Consider the following 14,541-nt stretch of genomic DNA (forward strand, 5'->3'; position numbering starts at 1 on the left):
GGGGGGGGGTGCGGCGAGGAGAAAAGAAGCATCTAGGTCAGGGTACGCTTTTAATAGGCAGGACTAGTGCAGGAAAGCCTTGTAATATGCTGCTAGTGACACGCTAGGCAGAAGTGACAGTAAGCTCATGGAAATATATGGAAATTTGACATCCCGCCTCTCCGTTGCCCTCCCCTCCCCACCCTCTGGTCTGTGTGACTTTGAATCTGCCTTGCAGAGCCCCTGCTGCGCGGAGGCTGTCCATCCATCTGGCAAGGTTACAAACACATTTCAGCGCTGTCTACAACGTGCCTGATGTAACCTCCTTTCTATAGCCTCTGCTCCCCTCCTCGCAATCTTTGTTTGACGTGGAGGAATGAAGCCCTGCGAAGCAAACCCAATGAACTATGAAGAATCGCAGGGCCCAAACTGCCACATCCCAAGAGGGGAGAAGGCGGCGGGAGGAGGGGGGGGGAGTGCAGAAGGAAGAAAGGGGAAATGAGGTGGAAGAAAGAGCTAAAAAATACAAAGAAGATCTTACAAAGGAGGGGTGGGGGAGAGAGGATAAGGAGAATGCCAGCAGAGATGGGCTGCGCCCTCACTACGGGGGTTTAACACTCGGTTATTACTTGCTTTGCAGCTATGTTCATCTGTCAAAATCTCAGATTCTGCCTGTCGAGATATTTACATTATGCTCACTCATGACAGCAGAGAGCCTGTCGCCAGCTTCCCTTCTCCTCTCCAGGGCTGTTAAGGAGGCAGAAAGCCTTTGTTTATTTGTCAGTTGTGATTTTATTTTTTTTTCCGACCAGGAGACTTTCCCTAGCCAGGTCACGGAGTGGGGGCCCACTATAGAAACCAGGCATGATGACATTGCAGGTGTTGGTCGTTGTTATGGCCATTGGGATGAGATGTTGAAGTTCCCGTATTAATCAAGAATTTCATTTACTTATTTAGCTAAGAGCTAAAGTGTTCATTTAGTTGTTCAGTAATTTATTTTGGTTTCTTTATGACACTGAGGCAAGCTATTTTGTATACATTAATCAGAAGTTCTATGGCCCATGACTTTAGGACATTTTATTAGAAATTAGGTAAGAAAAAATGGGAACAGTCAAATCTCGCTCTGATACGACTCCATGGAATAGCTGCTTATATATTGAGAGCCAGTGTACTGAATACAGATGATGTAAGTCAGAAGCATTTAAGACTGAAACAGACTCTTGGTTTTGTTTCTCTAAGAAAGACATTTAAATTGTCCTGGTAATTTATGGAGGAAGCCTAGGTCTTCGTAGCATGGTGCCTTTAAAGTTTTTCTGAAGAATCTGCAGGAGGAAAATTTACCTCAGGAAAAACAGAGCTTCCCTGGCATTTTATTGAGGGGCGGTGGGACGCTGGGACGCTGATGATGGCCTGGTCTCCAGCAGGCCAGCTTCTGCTCCTGGATGCAACTTGCAGGCACTGTTCCAATGCAGGTGCCACTCTAGGTGGTCATACACCTGTAGGAGGGGAACCAAATGTGTCAGCAACTAATACAGGGACATCTTTCCATTTCGCCATCTCATTTTTTTTCAAGAGCAAGTCACACTCTGACTTAGCCTCACTAAAAATATGCCTTTCAAAAACAAAATATTCCCCTGTGCCCCAGCTCCTGAGACAGTGGAGCTTCCTGACATGAGAGCTCACATGGGCCACCAGCAGCTTTCTATGGACTTTTGAAAAAAGACATTAATTTCTTTGACCTTCACTATTCGTGCATTGCGTTGCTCTTACTAAAAATGGACCAGCTAAAAAGGCAGGGAGAAGGGCTATATGGCTACTGCTTTTGCTTGTATTTAGGGCTTTGAAGGTGGTTTGAAAAGAAAGGCATGGGCTGTGCAACTCCACCAGGTCCGCGACCTTTGGAAAAGTGAGAGGTCACCTGGAGCCAGCGGAGCCATCTCCCTTGGTAACAGTTAGGTTCCTGCATTACAAAGGGGGCTAATATGGAAAACATTCCTCATCGGTTTTGCAGGGTTTTTTCCCTTTCTGTCTAACTGGAATCGGAGCTGAGTTTTGCTTATTCTCTGCTGAAGCACACAGGTTACTGCAAAGTCAAAATCTGCTTACAGAACTGTAGAGGAAGATCATGTAGCTGCTTGCAACCTTTCATATCTATTAAACTTAATCCAGTTTGCTAGGCAACAAGTAGGAGATGGGATCGCTTGTGTGCTGTATTACTCCACTTAAAGACCTTTTAACAATTTGCTATTGTTAGAAAAAAAATGCATGCCATCTGTATTAGTCACACTCTTCCTCCCAGGAACATAACCTTAATTGCTGCTGCTGGGTTTGTGTGTCTAATGTGTTTGGTCCCACCTATTTTGCTTGTGAACCTGTTATTTTCAATCACTGCCTTAAAAAAGAAGTACTTCATTATTGCTTCTTCACTAAATGCCATGATATTTATTTTCCTCTAGGCTGAAAGGACGAGCAGAGTGTTTAGACTGCTTTGTTTGGCATGGTAGCATCCCTGGTTTTCCCTGTTATTCACAATCTATAAATATAAATGGTTCAAAATTAAAAAAAAAAAAAAGAGTTACACTGGATCGTTCTCATTTGATGACTGGCTGAAATGGAAACCCTTGCTCTTGGAATGGGAGCTTGGGAAGGAACACAGTGGCAAATGCCCAACTGCAGCAGCTACGTGCTCGAGGGAGGTGCTCAGAAATAACCCCACTCACCTGCAAATCTGCAAGCTTCTCATATGTGCCTCACTGTGCTGCCCCGTGGTTCTTGGGAAGCTACTCAAAAAAGACGTGGCACCGTGATTCCTGCTGTGGGATGTACAGTGACAGGCTGGTTTTCTCTCCCTGCCTGCACCATACCATGGTCATGATGCCCAGCTTCTGCACCTCACTGTTGGGCTTCATTTTGTTTTCTTTCTAATTGTAGGATTGTCACTTTAGTGTGCAGCCTGAGCACACAGGGCAATTTTTCCCCCTGACTTGACATTTTTTATTATGGGTTTTCAGGTTTTGTTGACTTTGCCTATAAGGAGTGTTTTGAAAGACATTCATACTGCTGCCACATTGGCTGGGTCCTCGCTTTTCCTTTTTTTGCACTTAATAGGAACCGTGTATACAGACACCACAAAGATTAGTTGGCTGGCCATCCTGCGCTGTACAGAGAAAAAATGGCTGGAGAAGATTGCAAATTCTGTCATTCAATTACTTTTTTTCTGAAAGTATCCTGATTTACAGTGTTCCAATTAGAATTTTTTATCTTGCATAGCAGAGGTTTCCTACCTAACGGTCCCTTTCTTTCTGCCTACTGTGAGACAGAAGTAACTATCTGAAGAAAATTCATGTTTAATGCCAAATGCCAAAGGTCACAGGGGAAAAGGTTCTGGAGAGAAACTTTTGCTATCCCATAAGATGATGCTTCAGACTGTATTTTGCTTTGTTCCCAAAGATGCCAGCTTTGGACTCCATTTTCCATCAGGACTCTTTACAGCTTAAAGCCTGTTACAGTATCATTAAGAAGAATTTCTTTAGGCAGCTAGAACATTTAACATAGAATTCAGCAATACTGGTGCTTTTAACCTCATCCCATCCCAAAGGTGATAGAAGCCTAATTGCGCTCAACACAGGCATGTTTAAAGTCTCACTGTTTTCAAGAGTTCTGTTGAGTGAGGCTGAATATATTCTGCTTTTGTCCTAGTCAGGTGCTGAAAAGCATTGCTGAAAAGCATTATTAAGGTTGCCAAATTACATGCTCAAAAATACTGCAATTAGGAATGCATCATGTCTGAAATCGCCTTGCCCACATCTCTTTTCTTATTGTGGAGCCTATTGCAGTCCCTGCACCCGGTGGATTGTGTTCCCTTGATGGGCAGATATTCAATATTTTCTGTTTCAAATGCAGCCTTCTGCAAATGAAACCTACATTTCTGCACACTATACAGTCCCTTCTGAGAAAGCTGGGTTTTTCCTCAGCTGGCTGTCTGCCAGTTGAGCCCTACAGTCTTTGAACCTATCTCAAATATTGGTCCAAAACTCCCAAGCTGTTTTTCCTGGTACAGCCTTCCTGGCGAGCCCCATACCACCCCTCTTCCTTTGCGCTGTACCTGAGACAGTGAGGCATCCTCTGCTGTACCGCTTCCAGATCTGCAGCTGGGCTCCTGGCCTTGTGGTGCATCCCACGGGCCACCCACCTTCCTGTGGGCTGATTCACACCTCGGGACCTGCTGTATTTGTGGGTGACTGCACCACAGCAGCACTGTGAGGGGTGGAGGCTGCCTGATCCCCATTTCACAGCTGAGGCATAGAAAGGATGAGGGCAAAAGGTAGCACTGATTTCAGCACTTCATTCGAAGTGATGAGGGTGTGATGATTTGGGCATATTTGGCAATTTAGAGCATGAAACACACTCACTAACATTGTCCATTGTCAGCCTTTGCAGCTGGGAGAGCTCCAGCATCTCAAGTCAGGCACCAGAAAAATAGAAAAACACAGTATCAGTGATCACTGGTGCCAAATTTGGTTTAAGTCATGTGTCAAGCATGACACAGGATCTCTGATGATTTTAAGGACATAATTGGATTTTTCAGAGCAGTGATCAGTTGCTGCAACATTGAGCTAAGCTTGATTTCCTGTTCTTCAATGCCTAATTCACCCTGTACCTGCTGATTTCTACAACAGGTGAGTTTTTTCTCGTCCCCAGTGTTCCCCTCCTCATCAAATTCACTTTCCCTCCATCCCATCCCATCCCATCCCATCCCATCCCATCCCATCCCATCCCATCCCACTCCATCCCATCCCATTCCACCCCATCCCATCCCATCCCATCCCATCCCATCCCATCCCATCCCATCCCATCCCATCCCATTCCACCCCATCCCATCCCATCCCATCCCGTTCCATGCCATGCCATGCGATGCCATGCCATGCCATCCCATCTCATCTCAATTTCTGCTCCCCAGGTTTCTCTTTGTGTCGGTGCCTTTGCCCAAGCTGCCTTCTTTCTTCAGTCCCAGCATCCCCTTTCCCCAGGTCCTGGCAAGCCTCAGCCCTTCCCCAGTGTCCCTGCATCATCTGCAGGGCCATCGCTCCCCTCCCTAGCTCTGCTCCAGTTCCCTTTGTCAGCCCCATCTTTGCTTGGTGCCAGCTCTCCCTTCCTCTTCCCCTCCAGCCCAGCTTGCCCACTCCATCCCCCAGCTCCTTGCCTCAGATGGGGTCCGGGATGGGAACGGGGACAGCAGCCATCACACCAGCCACTTCTTATGATAAAGGCAATGTGGGATGAGCTGGTCCATGGCATACGGGGGTGGGATGACACCCTTGGCTTAGCACAGACCGCTGGCTTCAGCATCCGAGGTATTGCAGTGGGCCCAGGGCAGGACAGAGGCAGCTCCTAGCTGCTGTTAGCACCTTACAAAAGTCACAAGCTAAGGTGGTTACATGTACAGAAGTACAAGCTGTTTCCTGCTGTGCACTGTGAGAACTCAAAGGCTACTGCAAGAACAGTAGAAGTTGTCCCAATTTTCAGAAAATAGTAAAAGAGTTTTGCAAACTGAGAACCTATCAGAAGTGCAAGGGAAGGTGGAAGTACCTAGAGTAAAACACATGTTCTTTTTAAGATGTGGCCATTTGTTGCGTTTTTCCTTCTAGTTATTCTGCTAGTCAGAGATATTTTATCAATGATAAAAATAAAGCAGAAAGCAGAAAAAATGTGTAAGGTGATAAAACCAATAATATACAGGACTTACTATTTCAAATTACTTGAAAAATCTGCTTAAAATTATGAGCTACAAATAAACTTGTCTATGTGAATAAAGACCGCATTTGTCCCTCAGAAAACTGTGATCTCCTGCCCCTTTCATCTCCCCTCAGTTTGTACTGCGAGTTGACTGCACTGTACTTTACCTATGTTGTGTTTCTTTTTTCTCTTTCTGCTCTTGCCTCAGAATTGTTTCCCGATGTTTGCATGATTTTCCCCCTGCTATTCTCTCTGTAAATACTTTTTCCTCTTATTAAAATAGAAAAAACCCTCCGTCAAACCACGAATCACCCCATAGCAAAAAAAGCCCAAGCCATAAGCAGAAGGCTTTGCAAGAGTTGCCGGTTTTGAAAGACTGCCCATAAAGAGCCACCAAGAAGAACGGAGCAAGGTAATGAAATCACCACAACTGTGTGGAAAAAAGGAAGGAAGGTGATACAAGAGCATATATATTGAGGGAGCAGCCTGTGAGCATTTTCACCGACTTTCCTAATTTCACCTTAACAATTTTGTGAGGCAGAAGTTAAGCAACATTAGCTTCACATGGTCTTAAAACTTACTTGTGCCTCACCAGGCAAGCACTCCTCCTCTTAATAAAGCAAAGACTTCAGAGTACAGAGCTCCTTGCAAGACTGGTTTCCTGGTCAGGATCAGCCACTGATCATTTGCTGCACCAGGGCTGCAGGACTCTGACCAAGGTGTCCAGGTGGATAGTCCTGAGCGAGTCGAGACTTCAGTGGGCTCTGCTGCAAGCTGTTGCTAAGACACCTGCCTGCCTTCTGAAGTTCAAAATTTGGTGATGCTCCTACTGAAGGCTGGCTTGTGCTAAGAAAGATGCTGTGAACTGAAATACTGTAAAGGCAGGCAACTATTCTCTTCTGATAAAGGAGTTATGCCCAAGAAAAGGGTCATTAATCAAATGATGGGGATCTGTGAGGAGTTAAGCCACTACAACTGTTTAATGTATGAACAACAATCAGCACCCTGAGTCATTGCAAAGCCTTTTAAAACACTTTGAATATGCAAAGCATGCACTAACCGATACAGGGCTAGACCAGAACCTAATGTGCCTTCTGAATGAAACCGTCTGGCCTAGGAGGTCAGGAAATGACCAGAGATGAAGATGCATACATTGCTTCTCAGGTACCCCGCCGATGGTTACACCTGATAAGGATAGAGCAAAGCTCCTCAGGTCTTGGTGCTCCTTTCCCAACACAGGACTGCAGCAGTATCAGTGGCAACACCATCACTGCCTTTGCAACTCTGAAGTCTTGCCTTTTGTTTACAGGAGCACAGGGTGAGCACTAACTTGCCCTCATCTTTTTGGTAGGTAACACCAAAGGCAGGTGGCTTTTTAAATATTTGTGAAGATTAGAGCTGCAGTGCTGCAAACTTTCGTCTGTCACAGGTGCATTCAGGACAGTGAAAGCAAGTCATTTAATGGTACAAAGTCAATAAGCACAAGTTAATGTGTATTAAACTCCTGTGCAGATGCCTGCTTCTAGGAATAAAGTCATCCTCTAAAGAGGATTATGTTGCAGTGAAAATACAATACACATCTGAATGAGTCTACTCACCTGAGAATTTAATATACTCTACACTCTGTAATTTAAGTGCATTAACGTCATACATTGAGTTGAATCACCTTGTAGTAATTGACTGTGTCCCATGTTTAGATGGTCATGGTGTGCTCCATGTGCGTACCTGTGTGCTCTGTCCCTTCCTCCACTTCTGTGTCTTTTGAGGGAAGATCTTCAGAGTCAATGCCAGAACCCTCTTTTTCCACGTGCCTCTACGCTGCCTACCACTGATTCCGCATAGCCCCACGACACTGCAGAGGTACAGCCAATACATGTGGTGACCCTATTTCATATCAGTGATTTTGGGAAGCAAGTCAGAAGGTGGATACCATATGGTATCCAGCACACATTTTGTATATAGCACTTCCAAGCATACGGACTGGAGTTAAGGTCAAGCTTGGTGCCTGAGATGGCACGAGTCTACATAATGGCAGGTAGAGCACAGACACCCGCCCACGCTAGCTCCAAAACCAGAAGCCCTATCATCAAATCATTATGCTATCACTATTGCTATAGCTGATCAGTTCTGCTGACAGGCAAGACTAATTACCATAGGTGCAGCCCTGTTGTCTTCCAGCTATACTTCCTTAGGGAATCAAACTAACATTTGTTACTGCCAATAACCTGCAGTCCGTGTCATAAGGTCACCTAAGACCAGTCAATGGTAACCTGGGATTCCTGGCACCGTGCTCATGTGCAAAGCAAAGCATGGTAACCCCAAGATTGCCCCCGAGCATTCCCTAGACGTCAGCAGCAATGGTTTCCCTTCTTCATCAGTCCGGGTGCCATCTTTTGTAGCATTCCCAGTGACATAATTTCAACCTGCTGGACAAAACCAAGTCTCCTATGTGACCTTTTTGTTCTGGCATTCCCTTAGACATGATCAGACTTCCCCCCCCCCCCCCCCCCGATGATCTATTGATCTAATGTACTGCTGTTTTATTGAAATTCTCATGTTAATTCCACTCTCGTCTGGCGTCACAGAAACTTTTGCTTGCTCATGCAGTGTAAATTAGCTTCAGCTCAATTAACCTCTTGACATAAGTTGTTTTTTCCAATTTCTCTTCAGATTTGCTAGTTTTCCTTTAGACCATCAGCACTTGGCTCCTTTGGTGAACACTTTTCTGCACTGCAACACTGTGCTGTTTCAGCAGTGGCTGCTGCAGCACAAGGACGCAGAGCCACTTTACAGCAGTTTTCTGAGGAAGGCAGCTGGGTGCCCTGGTGCATGACAGCCCCTGGCCTCTTGGTCCAGAAACTCTTCCTTAGCTCAGTGAAAACAGAAATTAGAGAATGGAAGGGCACAAGAGCCAGGAGCACTGAAATGAAGCTTGTGAACTTGCATTTCCATTTCATGCCTACGCCTATATAAGAAGAATTTGTCCCAGTACTGTCAGGGTTAGGGGTGTACAAGATGCAGCATACGGAAGCAGTTTACCCTATTCATCTTCATTAGTTCCTTTCCTTTAAATTGCCCCTAATTCTACAAGGGGGGCTCCACTCATTATGGTCAAGAAGGGTATTACTGCATGTGAAGAATACACAGATTTCTAATGGTGAGCTGCTATTTAATTGAATTCAGTGAATGACAACACCATGACATTGCTAAGATTAATGACTCAATAATTTTTGAGACAAGGCAAAACGTGAAGTAAATTGATTGCATTAAAATTTTTTTTCCCCCTTGGAAACAGTACTGCATACCAGCTCAGCAGTGTCCTGGAGAGGAACGGTGAAGCCCAGCTACCCCTTTTCCGTTCAACTCTTGCCTTCTAACATCACTTTGGAGTAACTTTTAATGTAATTTCCTGGTTGCAGAGATGCAGGCTGACTTTAATTGAGCTGAGATCTCGACAGACCAAATGATTAATGCAGAGGGCTTTTTGGAGTGAAAACTTCAGTTATTATTAGATTATTCAAGAGAAGGAGAGAAGGTGTCAGACCATGGAATGAAGGACTGCAGTGACTGCACATCTTGCTTTTGAGAAAGTATGAATAGATCTTAATTTCTGCCATCTTGTTAGTAGCTTTTATTTACATAAAAATCAGTTCTTGCCTAAATACAATGTCAGATGTAACATCTTGTTTAAAAATTTGTTTGCAGACAATGAGATGGCTGCTACCTTCCTACATGTGGCGTAAGTTGAGATGGCTTTTCACATGGTGTCTGTGACAGTGTCTGTCAAGTGTCTCTGTAAAATGTAAAGAGCAGTGTTTGGTATTGCTCATCATCACCTGTAGTATAGCATTTCAGTTTTACAAGGTAGTCACCAAGGGGTTACAAATCTATCGGGAAGACTGGGCATTATTTTACAGGTGTAGTGGTTTGTTTGTCTGCAGAAGACAGTGACAAAGACAAGTATTCCAGAGCTAGGGTGTAGATTAAAAATGTTGATCAAGGGGTCTTGAGGAGGAGGGAAAACAGAAATAAGGCAGCTCTTTCTGTGATGCCATGTGGAGTCCAGAAACTAATCACAGGTGTCAAGAACAAAGTTTTCTCAAGTAAGCTATGTGAAAACTGGGGTGTTTGAGCTTTGGATGGCATAGAAATACAGTCTTAGCTTTTGTCCTCTACCCTTCCCTCCCCTGGGTGAATGGGGAGTCAGGGAGACAGTAGCCCTGACAGCCCTCTCTGGCAAATAAACTCCCTCTTATGTCAATAAAGGGAGGTTCTGGTGCCTCAGATAAGATGAAAGAAAAACAAAATGGCTGAGATCCACAAAGGATCTTTACCAGTGAGTATAGTCTTAACAGTGGGGGGTTTATTACTTTATCTGCTTGTATTCTGTTGCATTATTGCAAATACTTTTCCCTTAAGTTTTGTCTAACAGTTAAACTTACCCAGAGGTAAGTGACACATGATGGCATGTTCCTCAGCCAAAGTTCGGTGACCTATAGAGCAAGGATCGTGGTACGGGTGCCCTGCTTCCCAACACAGCCCTTTCAGGAAGGGAAGGCAGCTCAGGATCACAGAAGCTGTGATAGCCCATCCAGGATCTGCTTTCTCAGGGTTCACCAGCGAAGAAGGACCTTTTGGAAAGCAGGCCAGGAATCCCAGCCATCTGAAGGAGTATGCTAATGACCTGCCTCTCTTTTAGCCAGAGGGAAAAGTGCTTAACTATAGCCCATGGTCAGCAGAACTTGCTCCAGCAATGTTCTCCAGTGAGTCTAGAAGCAGCTCCAAGGCATGGGAGAAACAGGGAACACAGGGAGGGAGCAGAGTCAGCACTGGCCAAAGGCTCCCCAGGCACGCAGGGATCTATAAAACAGTTTTATTACTCCTCCTGCCACTGGGCAAATAGGCAGGATGAGGACAATGACTGTCCCTCTTAATAGGGCTGCTCCAGCCATAGCCACGGGCTAGTACACTCATAACTTCTCTTCTTGGCAGCGGCACCAGAAGCCAGCTTGGCTTCCCAGAGTGGTGGCACAGGTAGAGCAGGCAGAAGGGAAACCAACAGTAACCTGAACTAGAGGGGTTCAAATCACCTAGAGATGCTACTCCCTCCCACCTCCATCACAGCTGGCTCTGTGACTTTCCTACTCCACTTTGTCCCTTCTCTCCCATCCATTTGAGTTAAGGATTTTGGCAAGTGGTTGGTTGCCGAAGGAGAACTTCTCTAATGCATTCCTCATTAAAGTGGCACAAGTGGGCAGCACTTCAGGGAAGTCGTACACGATATATAGGACTCTGGGTTTTATTGTGAGACAAAAGGCAGGGATCTCATCAGAGTTACATTTGCCATCATTAATCAGAAGAAAAATATCCTTTAGCAGTGCTGACAGTTCCAGTTTTGCCTTCCTACTAGATTTAGACCAGATGTGACTCAAGTAACAAGACAGTTGTGGAAAAAATAACTATTCCTTCTTACTTTATAAGTGAGAAACCTGCAGATGCTCAGCTCCTAATTAAATAATGGTGATAGTGAAGTGTGCAGGTTGAATGTTGCCACATGCCTTCACTGACTTCAGCTCGGTCAACAGCTAGTTTAGATGGAGGGTTTCCATTTGGTCTTCACCCTGGGCCAGAGGTGGTTCAGACTTCTTCCCAGAGGCAGAATATGGACTCCTTGTGCCCTTCTAGGAAGGAGAGGCTGAATGACTTTCATCACAAGAATTTTGGGGGCTTGCAAAGGTAACTGAGTAACCCTTCTCTTTTCAGCGGTGGCAATTCCTCTCCCCATTTCCCACCTTCTCCTCCACAGAAGCAGCAGCAGCAGTGATTCTTCAGGACCCTGCCACTGCCATGGGGCCAGTCTTTTTGCTGCATGCTCATAGACACCTGGCACAAACACTCACTGTGATGACACCCAGTCCTGGCCATTCTCTTTGCCTTATTTCATGGTGCAGCTATGCTGGAAGGAGATGACTTTAGCTAAAGTCCCTTCTCCCTCTTCTTTTAGACCTTTGCTAAAAGTGGCATCACCTATTCAAAACATTGTCTGTGTTCCCTCTGAATGGGCCTGTACTTTTCAGGGCTTCACAGACACTGGAGCTTGTTTGGGGTTTTATATGTACCAGATTTCGTTGTGTCACAGCTCAGGATGGTAGACAAGCCAGTGTGGGAAGCTTGTGGTACTCCTATGGTACAAACAAACTGCAAACACATCTTAATCTGCTAAATTGGGTTGTCCTTTGCTTTGTGTCATCATGTAGAGCAGCAGATTCAGCAGCTCTCGGTGAGCCTTGTCATATCGTTTATCCAATGGGGAAAACCAGCACCTGTAGCATCCCTGGGTTGTATACACCATGAAGTCAGTAGAAATCTGAGGTAAACGCCGAGTACTGACTTATTTGAAGTCAGACATTGTTTTTAAATGTGCTGGTCTTACACTAATTGGACTAAGTGTGGGATTGAGCTTGCCAGTAAGAAAATGAAGCGAGTTTCAAGATGGTTTTATGAAGATTTCTGGCATCAACTTTCTTCTTGACAGTATCTGCAGGACTCAGATGCATGACGAGCATTTACACAGCCACAATAAATTCTATTTTTATTTGAGATAATTTGCATAATTTTTTCCAAGTTCCTGAAACAATAGGCACAATGTAATTGGCCTTCAAGGAGTCTCTGGATACATTACAGCTAACAAGTGATGGGGGCGTTGGTGCTATATGGTGTCTTTCATCCAAATAAGACAATGTTCCCAAACCACTGGGCAAATCCAATACAACTGTACACAGTCATGAATTGCCTGACAGAAATGTCTGTCCTGCAACCCATGAGGAAGTGTGGAGAGAAAGGGAGGAGGAGATGTGTCCCAGAGCAGTGGATCTGGGCTGTGCCTGGCAGCGTTATGAACACCCAGCAGAACGGGAAGCAATGGCTCATGCCAAAAAACTTCTTCCAGCTTTGAAGTAAAGCAGCAAAGGGCCAGCCCAGGATATGAGATCTGAGGCAAACACTGAAGTAGGTATTTCTTTCCTTGTTTGTGTTCAGTTAGACTGTAGATGAGGAGCGACGTGTGTTTGTGTGCGATGTGTGCACAGGTACAGCTCACTCAGCCATCACTAAACCACAATCTGCTCTGAAGTGGTAGACAGATGCCTCTAAACTGGAGGCATGTCTACACAAAAGGTTGGTGATCAGTACTTCACACAAATAAGCTATAAGGAAACAGAGACGTGTAAACTGTAATAATGTAACTGGAACTCACCCAGGATACCCAAGGCAGCAACCTTTCATTACTGCTGGCAAGATTGATGTGGGAGCTGGAAGAGCTCTACAAATGGCTAGGTGCTTATAGCTTGTTCGAAAGACTGCACCTCTGACAGTCCCCTGTCCCCTGGTGCTGTTATCGCACTGAGTGAAAAGGAGATAAAAAGGCCAACTGCTGACCTACTTCTCCTGGCACCTACATTTGCCCTGTGTCATCCCAGGGACTGAAAAAGTCCCAAACTCATCTCATTTGTGGCATTTAGCTGGGCTTTGACGCAAGGTTCAAAGGTAGGCTGTGGAAAAGGCAGAACTGTGAAATACAATGTGCTACAAATAAAATTACATAACCGAGGCTAGAGAATAACGGTGAATGATCAGGTAGCACCGAAATAATCATTTTACTACTTTGAATTACAACATATCAAGGGAATTGTCATTGAGTCCAGTTTTATTAATGCAACGCTTAACTGATCCAGAGGAGGCAAAATGCAAACTCCCTCCTGAATTAGTTTAACCAGTGTGAATTTGGGGGTAGACCAGACCTCAGTCAGAACAAAAGAGAAAATAATCCCCTTGTAATGCAGCATTTAACACCTAGCAGGCAGGTGATAATTGCTTCAGTCCAAGGGGATTAGCACATTGTAACCTCATTATAATGTAAAATGTAACTTCCCTATATGAGATTGTCTACACAAAAATTTATAGTGGCATAAACAAAGGTATGAATTCAAACAGATTTAGTTTTACTGGAATAATTCCTAGTGTGAATTTATTTCTTTGGAGAGAAAAAGGTGTTTTGTTTGTGTTGCTTGGGGTCCCCCCCCTTCTTTTTTCTCCTGCAGTTTAGTCAGTAATGCTTTAGAATTAATATATGATGAATCAAAAATTACCACTATTATTCCTGAACAAGAACATTCACACACACACAAAAAATCAGTCTGGTGTAAGCTATATTATTTAACTCTACAATTTTTAGCGATGTAACTCATAAAATCTTCCTGCATAAGCAAGCTTTAGGCAAAATGAAACTTGGCTTCAAACAGATGGTGCAGATCCATGATAGACTCGAACAGCCCTAGATTCATCCTGCCACTGCCCTCCGTGATGGCAGCAGCATTGCGGGGGCTGTATATCCAGACAGATCAGGTACTTTTAAAATAGTGTTACAAGTAAACAATGAAAAAAACCCAACCAACCAAACAAAAAAACTAACAACCCCCCCCAAAAAAAAGAAAGGGGGGAGAAAAAGAGGAAGGATTTCTCTTCTCCATTTTGGGGGAGGATCAGTCAGGGTAGGGAGCAAGACATGGCAGGTTGCCTCCACCTAGCAGGGGTTTAGACTGATGTCACTTGACTGCAAAACCACACAATATTTTTCTTACATCCTGAGTATGGTAACTTGAGCTGTCTAAAAGCCAGACACCCTGGTCTAACAGTCTTATAGGTTTTGGTTTTTTTTTTTCCTGTTGTCAATGGAGAGACACAAGCCTCACAGGCTCCTGACCTGCCTTAAGCACTTAGCTTGGTGGATCCTGTGTGTCTTCATTATTTAATGCTGGGTGAGATGAA

General features: G+C 44.6%; 1 long non-coding RNA gene across 1 annotated transcript in view; it reads right to left on the minus strand.

Moving 5' to 3' along the window:
* LOC308064419 overlaps window positions 1-14,541 on the minus strand; it is a 45,986-nt gene continuing 31,445 nt past the window's right edge. Inside the window, exon 2 of the long non-coding RNA XR_013928369.1 lies at window positions 1-14,541. This exon is cut by the window's right edge and continues 15,714 nt beyond it. This is a non-coding gene — a long non-coding RNA (uncharacterized lncRNA).

The sequence above is a fragment of the Falco punctatus genome (genome assembly GCF_963210335.1).
Source record: "Falco punctatus genome assembly, chromosome: 5".
Lineage (NCBI taxonomy): Eukaryota > Metazoa > Chordata > Aves > Falconiformes > Falconidae > Falco > Falco punctatus.